We start from the raw sequence: 15,399 nt of genomic DNA, 5'->3' as shown, positions 1-15,399 counted from the left end.
ACTTTGTACATTTCATTAAGACCTAGAAAGGTGAGAGTTGTGCCTGAAATACGATGTTGGAAAAATTTACCTTATTCCAAAAAACCTGTATGGGCATAAAGAGAAGTGGGAAGAAGGATTCCATATTAAGAAGATCTGCTCACACGAGGAAATCGAGAAACCAGAGCTGAGAAGCTTGGGAGGACATTGCTTGGGTGGAGACTAATAAAGAAAAAAATCAGAAGCGTAATATAGTAGTGCTGGGTGACTTCAGTTATCTGAAGATATGCTGAAGATATTCTCTCTGACAGAAGCAAAGAGGCCAACACATTTACTGACTTATCTGAATGATAGTTATGTCCTTCAAAAGGAAGAAAAACCAGTGAAGAGATTTTCTACCCCTGGGTAGAAGAAATCCATTCCCACTTCCACATGATGGCCAGCCCAGTATTTAAAGTTAGTTACCATGCTTCCCTTCCCCAAGGCTTCTCTTCTCTAGTCTATCCATCTCTTAGGAGTTGCCAAGGGCTGCTGATTTCACCCTTGCAACATCTCTCAAACACCCGCCCTTCTCTCCTCTGACATTGCTACCACTCTAGTGCAGCCTTCATCACCTCACATCTGGATTATTGCAGTAGCCTGATGGCGGTTCTGACTGCCTCAAGTTCCCTCCCCACTCCAATCCATTCTCCAATCAGCCATTAAAATGATTTTCCTAAAGCACACGTCCAACCATGTCACCTCCCTACTCGATAAGCCCCAGTAGCTTCCTATTGCCTCCAGGAGAAAACACCAAATGTTTTATTTAGCATTGAAAGTCCTTCATAACCTACACCATTCTTACCTTTCCAGTCTGTTTATATTTTACTCCCCCTCATTTACTCTCCAGTTCAATGACACTGGCCTCCTGGCTAATTCACAAACAAGACACTCTGTCTCACAGCTCTGAACATTCTCTCTGGCTGTCCCCCCATGTCTGGAATGATTTCCCTCCTCCACTCTTACTCCTGACCTCCCTGGCTTCCTTGAAATCCCAACTGAAATCCCACTTTTTATCACCTTCTAGGAAGCTTTCCCTAAACATTTTTAATTTCAGTGCTTTCCTTCTTTTCATTATTTCCATTTTGTGCCGTATATAGCTTGCTTTGTATATATTTGCTTGTATGTTGTCTCCCTCTTTAGATTGTAAGTTCCTTGAAGGAAGGGACTGTCTTTTACTCTTTTAATATCCCCAGTTCTTGGCAGAGTGTCTGGTACTCTTAAGTAGGTACTTAATAAATGTTTATCATCAACAAGGAGTAACTGGTTAGTGGAATGGAAATTATGGGAACCATGAGGAATTAAGGAGAGAAGGAGAAAAGATCACTATGCATTCTTAGAATTTTTGATAAGGTGGGGAGGGAAGTGCAGGAAAGGCAGGGCCTTCTCTCACATAAGCCCTAGATTTTAGGATATCAGATTCTGAATGGTTGAGAAAAAGAATAGAAAGGCTCACATAGCCCAACATTCTAAAATCAGCCCAGAAGAAATGGGTGGCTCTCAAGAACAAGATTCTGAAGGTATAAAGAAAAACAATTCCAATGATGGAGAAAAGAGGACCAATTTGTATGCACAAGAAATCCAATGATCAGTTTCAATTCTAAAAAGACACATACACAAAAGAGTGTAAGGGCAAGTCAGTGATGGAGGATGGATTCAAAATGGCATGGTCCCATAAAAATAATGTCAGGGGCAGGGGCAGCTAGGTGGAGCAGTGGATAAAGATTCAAGAGGACCTGAGTTCAAATCTGGCCTCAGACACTTAACACTTACTAGTTGTGTGACCCTGGGCAAGTCACTTAACCCTCATTGCCCTGCGCAAAAAAAAAAAAAAATTAATAACAATAATGTCAAGGGTGCTAAAAGTCAGAAAGAGCCAAGGCTGCTGAGGGAAACTAAAGACAAAAGGGATTTTTAAGCTACAAGTTATTCTGCTTGGAATGACAAGCAATAATGGAGGGAATTTTACTTTTGTTTTTTCTTCCAAGAAAGACAATGTGATACAGGAGAAAAGTATAAGGAGTCAGAGGATGTAGGTTCAATCCTGACTCTGCCAGTTACTAGCTCTAAAACTTTGGGCAAGTCCCTTTGCTTCCCTATGCCTGTTTTTCATCTGTAAAAGAAGGGAGTTGGACTAAATGACCTTTAAGTTTCAGTCCAACTCTAGACATAAGATCCTATACCCTTTGGACGGGAACAAACAGGACTAAAATGACTGATACGAAGGTGAAAAATGAGCGGGAAGATAATCAGAGAACAGCCACCTCTAACCAATTCAAGTCACCAAACCTAAATAAATTTCCATCCCATTGGAAGGGATAGACCACATTTGGAGCATTGTGTTTTGTTCTTGGCACCATGTTTTAGACAGGCCGTTGATAAACAAGAAAGCATCCAGAGGAGGACAACCAGGGAGAAATTCTTCAAGATCTGTTGAAGGAACTTTAAGTGTTTAGCCTAAAGAAAAGACTTGGGGAAGGAAAGCATGACAAGTGACTTCAAATGTTTAAACAGTAATCGTGTGAAAGCAGGAATGCATTTCTTCTTCTTGACCCCAAAGGGCAAAACTTGAAATCATGGATGGAAGTTGTACAAAATTAAATTTAGGACTTGAATCAAGTAAAAGCTTCCTCCTAACAATTACTCAGAGCTGTCTAAAAATGGAATGGACTTGGAGGCAGCTAGGTGGTTCAGTGGATTAAGAACTGGCCCTGGATTCAGGAGGACCTGAGTTCAAATCTGGCCTTAGACACTTGACACTTACTAACTGTGGAACTCTGGGCAAGTCACTTAACCCCAATTGCCTCACCAAAAAAAACCAAAAACAAAATTGGGAAAAAAATGGAATGGACTCCCTGAGGAAGTACTCAGTCCTCTTCAGTGGACAATTTCTATCAGAAACTCAATGACCACTGGTCAAATAGGAGATTCTTGGTCTCTAATGAGTTGAACCACATGGCCTTTCAGGTCCCTTCCAGCCCAGAGGTCCTGTGAGATCTTTCTCGAATCAAAAGTAAGACTCTAAGAACACTAGTTTCAACCTTTCTCCTTGGTGAGGTGTCTAAAGGCATGTCATCCTAAAAAACTTCTATACATCAAATCACACTTTGCCATCACACTTTAGAAAGTAGCAAGTCATTTAGTATTATATTTTTAAAGGAGATATTAGAATTTTCTAATCGAACATGATACAGTATAAGTCTTCTATGATGGGTATTCTTGTACTATGTAAATGGAGAGACAAATGGATGCAAAGTCAAAAGATCTAGGTTCAAATCCTAGCTCTGCTGCCTGTTGGACCCTGGGAAAGTCACTTTCCAGTTATGGCCTTCAGTTTCTTCATTTGAGGGGGGTTGGACTAAGTCAGGGTCATGGGCTCCTTGGGAAGTCTGGTGAAGCCTGCAGAACCCTTTTCAGAATAATGTTTTTAAAGGCATAGGATGAAATATGTAGGATTATAAAGAAAAGCAATTATATCAAAATATAGTCATCACAATATTTTTAAAAATCACAGGGACTATAGGTTAAAAATTCCTGGAGTAAATGATCATTAAGCATAGTACAGTGGCATAATGGATAGAAATGTAGACAGGAAGTTGTTGCTGTTCAATTCAGGCATGTCCAACTCTTCATGACTCACATCTGGAGTTTTATTGGCAAAGATACTGAAGTGGCTTGCCATTTCTTTCTCCAGCTTATTTAATACATGAGGAAACTGAGGCAAACAAGCTTAAGGGACTTGCCCATGATCACATAGCTACTAAGTGTCTGAGGCCATATTTGAACTCAGGTCTTCCTGACTCCGGGCTCAGAGCTCTATCTACTGTACCACTAGCTGCCCTTCGTGGACACGTAGAGTTGGGTTCAAATACCTCCTCAGGGACTTACTAGCTGAATGGCCCTGGACAAGTCACTTAATTTCTCCATGCTCAGTAAAATGAGCAGGTTAGATTAGATGACCTGAGAAGTGCCTTGAAGTTCTAAATATTATCACCTCACAATGCTGACTTCATATAGCTGAGCTAAAATCCACATTATAAGAAAACCAAATAAAGAACCTATCATTTATGCAGCAGGTATAAATGTTTCAGTAGAAAGGATCCAATGGGAGTAATGGCTAGGAATTCCAGCACCCAGAACAAGATTACCAGAGGTGATACCCAACATACTGAGGGCTTTCCTTAATTTCTTTTGAAATCACAGGAATACTATCAGTGGTACACAGGTTATCTATCAGTTATCTGCCACTTTGAGCACTTGGGCAGCCCATCATCTTTTCTCTATCATGTATTTCTTTGATATAGCCTTTACACCACTTCTGCAAAATTCCTTGTTTGTGATGCATTGTAGCCTGTTCATGCCTGCCCAGCCTTTCAATTGACCTTTGAGTAACCCCAGCTCCAATTCTTCAGAGACTGAAGTGTTCCATGACTCAGGACCTGGAAGAATATTGGTATTTAAAAAGATGGACTTTTGTATCAGGGAGAACCTCAAGATCCTTAAAGAGAACTTTATAATTTCCCAAAGGCAATTATACACCTCATTCATCTACCTGCTCAGTTCTGGGGACAGCTCATTAATAATACATGCATACATGCAGTTTCTGTCATGTGTATATACATACAAACATGTGTGTATGTATAGGTATATATCTATGTGTATTTATATGTACATATACATATAATGATAGTCAAGCTCTATAGGGTGTTGTGAAATTGTATTGTTCTAGAAAAGTATTGGGCAACTAGGAGGCACGGTAGATAGAACACTGGGCTTGGAATCAGGAAGAGTCATCTGCATGAGTTCAAATCCAGCCAAAGACACTTACTAGTTTACTCAACCCTGTTTGCCTCAGTTCCTCATCTATAAAATAAGCTGGAGAAGGAAATGGCAAACCACTGCAGTATCTTTGCCAGGAAAACCCCAAATGGGGTCACAAAGAGTTGGACTCAACCGAACAACAACCAAAGTGTTACCACAAGTTTCAATTTGTCCTCAGTTGCCACTCAGCACTCATTCCTGCTTCTCAGAAAAGAATGAATATTCATTATTCATTCAGCAAGAATACAATCTTCTTAATTGATGAACTGTCATTCCTTAAATCCTTCAGTGTTCATAGCTCTAGCCATTTTCTTTGGCAACTTTTTCCTCAATGGCTTTTTCTCTACCTCCTCTCTCACCCTCTATGGAAGTTCCTTCTCTGTAAGAAAAATAACCCTTATGAGTTGACTGGTACTAACCTACCATCTTTAACTGTAAATCATAGCTGAGTGTTCTTTATACCCTTTCCTTGTATTATAAACAGATCTTGTCCCAGAGCCCCATCTGAACCCCTTAAGCACTTATAAATCAAGATTACTGTTACAGTTGTTTACACTGTATTACTTATTTCAAGCCTTTTCTTTCCAAATTAAAATGGAATTACACTAATATTTCAAGCTGATGTTCACCTTGAAGGGAGATGGGAGGTGCTTCAGGTAAAAAACAAACACAATAAACCATTTATAACCAGGATATATAACTCCATAGCCATAAGGACTTTTCAAGTTCTTTGATTCCAGTGACATAGAGGTGTTTCATAGCTTGTCGTTAATCTCACAAATCCTTTAACTGTGACAATATAATCTGTGGTTTAAAAATTGATTTCATGACTTAACATTAACATTTCAAAGATGGCCAAGTATGGGGCACTAGCAAAGAGTCCAAAGAGAAATAACTTTAATAAATTTTGGTCTCCATGGAAGTTTTAAACCTGTCTTTGCTAGCCTAAAAATGGATTTTAAATTGATTTGTAATTTTTAAAAATGTAATAAATGTTAATGCTTCTTAAAATGAGACCCTACCTACAACACAGGAGTGAGCTAGGGAAAATATAAGTAACAAGTTAGCTAGTTTCTACAGAGTTCTACTCTGAGGTCCCTGTTTAATCCAAAATGAATTGCTTTACCTTGTCAACCAGCCCTGCCTCACCATGATCTGGAATAAAGATTGGGCAATTATAGTTTACCTTTTTTTTTTCTTTTTTTTTTTTGCGGGGCAATGAGGGTTAAGTGACTTGCCCAGGGTCACACAGCTAGTAAGTGTCAAGTGTCTGAGCCTGGATTTGAACTCAGGTCCTCCTGAATCCAAGACTGGTGCTTTAACCACTGCATCACCTAGCTGCCCCCCCAAAATGTACTTTTGTTTTGTTTTTTTTTTGTTTTGTAGGGCAATGAGGGTTAAGTGATTTGCCCAAGGTCACACAGCTAGTAAGTGTCAAGTGTCTGAGGTAGGATTTGAACTCAGGTCCTCCTGAATCCAAGGCCAGTGCTTTATCCACTGTGCCACCTAGCCGCCCCTATAGTTTACCTTTTTGCTTAAGCACCTGTAATATAAGACCCTTCCCCCAAAGAAGGTAGATGAAGGGGGCTAACAGAGATGGGAGCCAGACATCCATATAAAAACTGTTAAATGTGGGGTTATAAGAAATTGAGGTTTATTTGGGTTTTTAATGGAGAAAATGTTTATGGCAATTGCTTTGAAGATACAGGTGTGTATTGTGTGGCCATGAAGGAGATATTTTAAGGGAGTAAGATTGGAACCCAGTTAGAAAAAAAGCAAGGAGGGAGAGGTTGAGACTGAGTGAAGAAAAAAAAAATATGGGTAGAAAGCCTCAAAGAAGAAGAAGAGACCATGAACATATAAAGAGATAGCAGTATGACAAATCCAAGGTAGAGAAATGACAGTCAAGAAGCTGGACATGTGTCACAGGTTAAAGAGAAGAAGTCATGAGAAGACAGGATTTCCTAGATCCAGAGAATCAGAGAGAGGTAGCTATAATATCAGCAACGATTAAATGAGAAGCCACTTTGAGGGCTCAAAAAGTAAAAAAAAAAAAAAAAAAACTTGAAGGAAAACAATGACAGAAAATTAAGGAAGGGAGAAGACTGTTTTAAATGTGAATTTAAAACCGGAAATGTCAATGTTGAGATTGAATACTTTTAACCTGACAAAATAGCATGTCCCAAAACGGATGATGTTCCTCAGCTATCCATAGGTTAAGCCCCAAATCTCTTCCTTAAACCATAAAAGGTAAAATGTAGTTATTCCCCAATCCTATTTGCGTGTGTGTGTGTGTGTGTGTGTGTGTGTGTGTTTTACTATAGGAGAGACAATAGTGGAACACTATACAACCAAAGCAGCCAGAGAAAGTGAGAGAAAGTCAGGGCTTTTGCGAGGAGGAATGTCACTTATTTTTACCCATACATGGCAGCAGCGTAGAGGGAATTACAAGTTATCCAACGGGCAATGAGATGAGATATCCCTGAGCAGAGGTGACATTTTGTGACTCCCCCAAATTTATTTTCCTTAGTAAGTAGCCATGGTGAAAACCATGTATCTAAAGGCTGGTACCTTGATACTGTTTGTTCCTTTTCTAGTAAATGAAACCAAAATCTTTTTTTAAAGTAATAAACATTTTTATTCATAGTTTTGGGTTTCAGTCTTTATCCTTCCTTAAATCTTAATATGATTGATCATCTATCTAAAATATCTGTTAATCCAGCCATGATAATAAACTATGCTTTCACCTACTCAGGGCCTAAACATATAGGTGATATGTCTAGAAGAAATTTAAAATATGGCTCCTTTCATTTGCTAGGTATTTATGAGAATCTGTGTTTGCAAACAAGGCACCTGGAACAGTACTAAGCTCAATAAATATCCATTGGGTAAATGAAACAATGAATGAATTGGGGAAATTCCAGCTATATTTGTTAGAAATAGATGTTTATGGGGGTAACTAGGTGGCACAGTGGATAGAGCACTGGCCCTGGATTCAGGAGGACCTGAGTTCAAATCCAGCCTGAGACACTTAACACTTACTAGCTGTGTGACCCTGGGCAAGTCACTTAACCCCAATTGCCTCACCAAAAAAAAAAAAAAAAGGAAAGAAAGAAATAGATGTTTATGAACTTGTAATATCCATATACACACACATATATATATAAAGATGTATATAGAGATATATGTGCATCTATGTGTATATACACATACACATTTAGAGAGATATACATGTATATAGAGAAGTATATGTATGTGTGCATATAATGTATACATATATACACACTGCATTACTTATTTCAAGACTTTTTCTTTTTCTTTTCTTTCTTTTTTTTTTTAGTGAGGCAATTGGGGTTAAGTGACTTGCCCAGGATCACACAGGTACTAAGTGTCAAGTGTCTGAGGCCAGATTTGAACTCAGGTACTCCTGACTCCAGGGCCGGTGCTCTATCTACTGCGCCACCTAGCTGCCCCTCTTTTAATTTTTTTTTTAAGCTAGAATTTATATAGTTCCTACTATTGACCAGCATATAGAGAGGGACCAGCAGAAGATGGGAATGCCAAGAAAGAGATGTAGCAATGACAAATATGGGTGGTATCAATCCTAATTTTGTACATTAATGTGGCATGTTGCTAGGGCATAAGGATACTGCATAGAAGAAATCGAAGGGCCAGTAAATCAAAGCAGTAGGTCCTTTTTAAAAATGTTTTAGGTCACAAGGTAAGGCTATGTGGTTCAACCAGAGACAATCCAGGACATGTAGAAGGGCAGCAGGGTAAGGGATAGAGCCAGAATTCAAAGGGATCAGGATACAAAGGGGCTGATTACTGTCCCTGGTGTAAGAAATATACAACCAGAAAGGGAATGGAGGGTTAGAGAGGAATGTTATGTGCTAGGATAAAAGGCAGAAATTCCAATTGTCCTACAAGCAATTGCCCCCAGGACTCACAATATCATTACACCAAGCTCTCCCCATGCCTCCTGCCAGTACTCCATTCACTAGAGCAAGTGATGGGCACCAAGAATGCTAAAGAAGAAGGGGTGTTTTGTATGGAGGGGCAGGATATTGCTCAGGTGCATCTGATTTGTTTTCTACTTTGGGATGTTACAGTACAAGGTTGTAGGAAGCACTGGATTCAGAACCAGAAAGGAACTTATAGCCTATCTGGTCCAATCCCTTCATTCTATACATGAGGAAATTGGGGTTTAGAAAGGCTTATCAGGGCAGCTAGGTGGCACAGTTGATAGAGCACCAGCCTTGGAGTCAGGAGGACCTTGAGTGTAAATCTGACCTCAAATACTTACTAGCTGTGTGACCCTTTGCAAGTCACTTAACCAAGAAAGAAAGGAAGGAAGAAAGAGAGGGGGAAGGGAGGGAGGGAGAGAGGAGAGGAGAGAGAGAGAAGACGAGAGGGAGAGAGGAAGGGAGGAAGGAAAGGGAAGAAGGAAGGAAGGAAGGACTTTTCAAGAATCACAAAAATAGTAAATGTCAGAAATGGTGTTTGAACCCTTGTCTTCCTGTGCTCAAATCCAGCACTCTGCACCTCTGCTTCTGGAAAGTGGGAGATGGAAGTTTCTAGTGTGGTTGATCCCAGAAAGGATGAGCCTGAGTTCAAGAAAAGGGAAGAGATATCAGTTAGGAGAAGTGGATGGATCTACAGCAAAAACATTGTGTGTCAGGAAAACCAAGTTCCCAAAAGAGTGATATTTTGAACTGGAACATAGACTAAATAAAAATTTCACTGGCTAGATGGTTGTAAAAGCTACTGTGATCTGAAGTCTGCAGTTAATTCCTTCTTATATGTATATGGTGTAGCCACATCAGCAGGTTATAATGAAAAGAGCACTAGAGTTGAGACTCATAAGACTTGAGGTGAAATTTTAGCTCCACCACTCCCTACATGGTGACTCTGGAAAAGTCTCTTTCCTATGCTGGACCTCAGGTTCCTTATTTGTAAAATGAAGAAGTTGGACTTGATTGTTTTTAAGGTCTCTTCCAGCCTTAACTCCTGTCTTGACTGATTTACTGGACTTTGTGTTAAAGTTAAGTCCTAAGCACAAATAAACGTCCTACATATCTCCCTGGAGTGGCAAGACAAGGCTCTAGTTGGTTGATTTGTAATGATAAACAAATTATACACCATCAATTCTTGATTATCTGCACTCACGAAGGGGCACAGTGAAAAAGACAATTAAAAAAGCAAAACCATATGGTTTTGGAATGCATTCCATGAGGTTTTCCAGCAGGCTGAATGATTAATACCAAGATTAGTCTGCATTCCCTGAGTATATACCAGCTGGGAAGGAGCATGGGTCATCACCATTAGCAACATATATTTATTAGGTAGGGGATCTATTAGGCGCTGGGGGATCCAAAGATGTGTAAGGCATTATACTTGTTCTCCATGGACTCACCATCCACCTAGGGAAACAGGACATTTCTATTAAAAGAATTATTTGTAGAGGATAAAGATTTATAGCTGAAGCTAAATAATGTTAATAATAATAGCTGGAATTTATATACTGCTTTAAGATTTGCAAAGCACTTTACAAATATTATCTCATTTGAGCCTCACAAGAACCTTGGGAAGCAGGTGCTATTACTGTCCCCATTTTACAAATAAGGAAACTGAGGCAGGCAGAAGTTAAGTAACTTGTCCAAGGTCGCAGAGCAAGTGTCCAGCAGATTCTAACTCTAGATCTAACATTCTAGCTTAAAAGAAAGGTACACCGGGGCTGCTACGTGGTGTGGGGCAGCTAGGTAGCACTGAAGTGGATAAAGCACCAGCCCTGGATTCAGGAGGACCTGAGTTCAAATCTGACCTGAGACACTTGACGCTAGCTGTGTGATCCTGGGCAAGTCACTTAACCCTCAGTGCCCTGAAAGAAAAAAAAAAGAAGAAAAGAAAGATACACCTAAGATCTTCAGAGAAGAGGGAGAAGTGGAGAGCAGGGGAGGGAAGAGGAACTACTTGTGAACAAAAAGACAGAGGCAGGAGCACATTTGGCTTTAGACATTAAAGTAGGCCAGATTTGCATAATCGAGAGATTTATGGAGAGGAAGACTGGGAGATGAGATTTGAGAGGTGACTAGCACTTAAATTTTGGAAGTCAGAAGACTAAGGGCCATAAACTTTATAGGTTTCAGGTAAGGATGAAGATAATGTATGAAAAGAATTACGTGGCAGCTAGGTGAAGCGGTGGATAAAGCAACAGCCCTGGATTCAGGAGGACCTCAGTTCAAATCTGGACTCAGACACTTGACACTTACTAGCTGTGTGACCCCAGACAAATCACTTAATCCTTATTGCCCCACAAAAAAAAGAATTAGGAATATTTGGAATATATAGGCTGAATTGGGGGCGGGGAGGGATATAGAGATTATAAACAAAGAGCTTATATGTGAAACCAATCCACTACTCAGCCCTTTGCAGTATCTTTAACTTCCACCACTTTACAAAATGTACTCTCTTCTGAAGTCGTCAATGATGTCTTTGTCAAACCCAATGGCTCAGTTTGCATGCTCTTTGACCTTCTTGGAAGACCTGATATAAATAATGTAACAGTGCTTCCTTAAAATTCATATATTTTTTATACAGTAACAGCAATATTGTTCAAAGAATAATTGCGAACAGCTAAGTTATTCTAAGTACTATAAATACACATACCAACCATAAAGGGCCTGTGAAGGAAGATGTTACCACCTCCAGAGAAAGAACTAATAAATAGAAGTATGCATAGTATAGTTTTACATTTATTTGTAAATCCGTGCCAAATGATGGCCTTCTCTAATGTGGGGTGGGGACGGAAAGCAGAAGACAATTTGGAACTTAAAATATAACCAAAATAAATTTAAATTTAAAAATAAAATTTAAATGCTTATATTTAGATATATATACACATGTATGTATGTATATATACATATGTATCTATATGGATGTCCATTTATTGATTGATTTTTAAACTTTACAAACATCAACAAATATTAGCATTTCCCTATACAAAGAAGATCTGAAAAAGAGGATTATGTATGAAATTGTGAATTTCTATTTTGGTAAAGCTTGAGATTGTTTTTGAAGTATAGATCATATTGAACACCACAGAACCAATAATTTTGCTAGTCTATCCCCTTCCAAACTTCCTTCTACTTTGTCCTGTGTTTTTAAAAATGTTTAAATATTGTCCTTTTCTTTCTTTTCTTCTTTTTTTTGTCTCACCTCCAATACCACCTCACTCCACACCCCCAAATAAAAGCCCTCCCTTGTAATAAAAATATATAGTATAGCAAAACAATTGGTCATGTCTGAAAATGTTTATCTCCTTCTATAGTCCTTTTCCCCTTTTTCTAGAGATAGGAAGCATAATTAATCATCAGTCTTCTGAACTCATGATAGGTCATTCATTGCATTAATCAGATTTTTAATACCTTAGAAGTTGTTTTCTTTTGATATTATGGTCATTTTATAATTTTTCTATTACTGCCATTTCCCATTATCTACCCCCAAATAGAACCTTCCCTCGAATCAAAGAAATACAGCTAAACGAAACAAATGGTTCTGACAATTTATGCCTTATTCCACATCTGAAACCTAGCACTTCTCTCCTAAGAGGGAGGAAGTCTTCATCATCCATCTTCTGAAGTCGTGATCGATCATTGTAGTGAAATGAGTTTGAACATTTTAATATTGTTTACTGTCACATCATTGTCTGTATATTGCTTCTTGTTGCTTACCTTTTCGTGTATCAGTTCATTTAGGTCTTCCCAGGTTTTCCTGAGTTCTTTATAGCTATCATTTTGGGGTTCAATAATATTCCATTATAGTCATATACCATCACTCATGTTCATTCATCCCCCAACTGAGAGGTACCTGCTTGGTTTCTAGCTTTGTGTTCTCTCTTACACACACACACACACACACACACACACACACACACACACACACACACACACTGCTCCTACAAATATTTTTTTTATTTGCATGCTTTATTTTTTATTTTGCTTTATATGACCAATGTTCACATAGTGATATTACTATGACTTCTTTTTTTAATTAATAAAGTATTTTATTTTTTTCTCATTACATGTAAAGATAGTTCTCAACTTTTGTTTATACAAGCTTTCCTACAAATATCTTAATATATATGGGATTTTTCCTTCTGTCTTTGACCTACTTAGGGTATATATATGATGGTGATATCACTGGGTCCAAAATTTTTTTTTTAAATTCAATCACTGTAGGGGCAGCTAGGTGGCGCAGTGGATAGAGCACCGGCCCTGGAGTCAGGAGTACCTGAGTTCAAATCTGGCCTCAGACACAACACTTACTAGCTGTGTGACTCTGGGCAAGTCACTTAACCCCAATTGCCTCACCAAAAAAAAAAAAAATGTATAAAAAAAATTCAATCACTTTTCTAGCATACTTCCTAATGGTTTTCAAGAATGGTTGAGTCTATTCACAATGGTTGGGCCAGTTCATATATGTGTGTGTCTATCTATCTATCTATCTATCTATCTATCTATCTATCTATCTGTCTGTCTATCTATCTGTCTATCATCTGTCTATCATCAATCTGTCTGTCTGTCTGTCTGTCTATCTATCTATATATATATATATATATATGCATATGCCAAACATGTCAGTCAGTCAATCATTTATTAAGCACTTTCTGTGTGCCAGTACTGTGCAAAGTGTTGGCGATACCTAGTACCTGCCTTCAAGAAGCTCCTGTTCTAATGCGGTGGGGGTGGAGAATGGGGACAGGAACAACATGCAAATAATGATATTTACAGGATACACATAATGTAAAGGGAAAGTCATCTCAGGGAATCGATCTGGAAAGGCCTTCCAAAGAAGATGGAGTTTGAGCTGTCCTGAACGAAGTCTTGGAAGCCAGGACATGGAGGTAAGGGGTGGAGACACTCAAGGCACAAAGGATGGAACGTTGTCTACAAGGAAGAAGAAGAAGGCCAGGGTAGCTAGATCATAGAGTAAATAGAGGGGAGTCAACTGTAAAGAAATGTGACTTGTCTCCCCCACCTCCAACACCAACAGCTTCATTCTTTTATCATTGCCGTTGCCCCACTGTATTCTTCTTAATCCCTTTTGTTTCTTCTCTCCCCCAGCCTTTATCCTCCAGTACAATCAACATGGTGAAGAAGCCAAGCCCACGGCGAGCATTTACCTGGGGCAGAGTTTATTCCCTGGCACCCCTCTCCTTCCAAAGCTTCAAACTAGCTTGCTCACTGCCCTACATCATTACAACACACAATAGGGCTGTGTGTGCAAGGAAACCACAACAAAAAACAATAACCTTCAGAATCCAAACCCACTTCAAAGGGATGCAATTCTTCACATAGAGCCAAGAATACCAAGTTACCTTATATGACTAAGACATAGCCTTCAATGTCGAGTTAGCGGAAGATTAGTATAATAAAGAGAAAAGGGCCCTTAGGGTGAGGGAGGAGATAGATGAAGAGAGAATTTCTCCAAAGTGTCCCAATTCCTTAAAAATGTAAGGGAGAGTTCTAGTCAAAACATACCCACTCAAATCCTTTTTTAGTCTCCACAGCTGCAACAATATGATATAATCCCACAGAAGTCTGGGCCCATTTACCATAACCTTTCCAAGGAGAGGTGGCCTATCCTTGAGAGCCATGCTTACTTTTAAAATTCTTCTGGCCCCACATCCTGGGACCTTACCCCACCCCCCACAGGATGGGAGGATTCTTCAAGGTTTTCCATTGAGAGTTCAGAAGAAACCAGATGAGAATTCGTCATACTGCAGCCACCCTCTCCAATGCTTAGCCCTCTGACCCGGGCCATATGTCTCCCCCTCTGCAGAGCTCTAAGGCATGCATCCCAGAATTTATCTCCCAGGTTTGTTTTAAGAAACTAAAGGATTGGAGTCTAAGAGTTAAAAGGGTCCATAGATATTGGGTCCAATCACCCCATTTGCAAATAAGGAAACTAATCCCACACTGGTATGACATGTAAAATTAAATGTGTGGTCGCCTATTTCTGTCCCAAGTGTAGGGAAAATTATCTGGGGTTTCTAATATATTTGTTACTTATAAATTAGAAGCTTTAGAACCAGTTTGGGGGGCATTAAGCATTTATTAAAGTAAGAAAGTTAAGAAAAGGCCTATCTAGCCTAGAGTTCCAGTCTGGCTTGCTTCTTCCTCAAGTCCTCCACCACGAGACTGTCCAAGAGACCTACTGAGAGTAACTATGTGTGAAAGCTTTTTATGGGTCAGGAGAAGAGGCGTTCCTTACTTATTGCTTCAAGCTCATTGGCTAGCATCAACCAAATCTACTGGTTTACTGGACTTGAGGGTGGTCCTGTGTTGAAGTCAGAGTCCACAGCCTCTGAGAACACATCCTCTTGAGAGCCAGGCAGGTGTGGTTTTAATTGAATTAACTTTAAGTGAGTTAATCAGCAAAATCAATCAATCCAATTAATCCCCTCTAGCTGGGGCCTTTGAGCATTCGAAAACCCATTATTTTCTCACACTGGCAAAGTGATTTGCCCAAGGTCACAGACTTAAGAATAGCAACAAC

This window comes from Dromiciops gliroides, chromosome 3 (assembly GCF_019393635.1).
Source record: "Dromiciops gliroides isolate mDroGli1 chromosome 3, mDroGli1.pri, whole genome shotgun sequence".
NCBI lineage: Eukaryota > Metazoa > Chordata > Mammalia > Microbiotheria > Microbiotheriidae > Dromiciops > Dromiciops gliroides.
The sequence above is the reverse complement of the archived record's forward strand: the minus strand, read 5'-3'. Positions refer to the sequence as shown.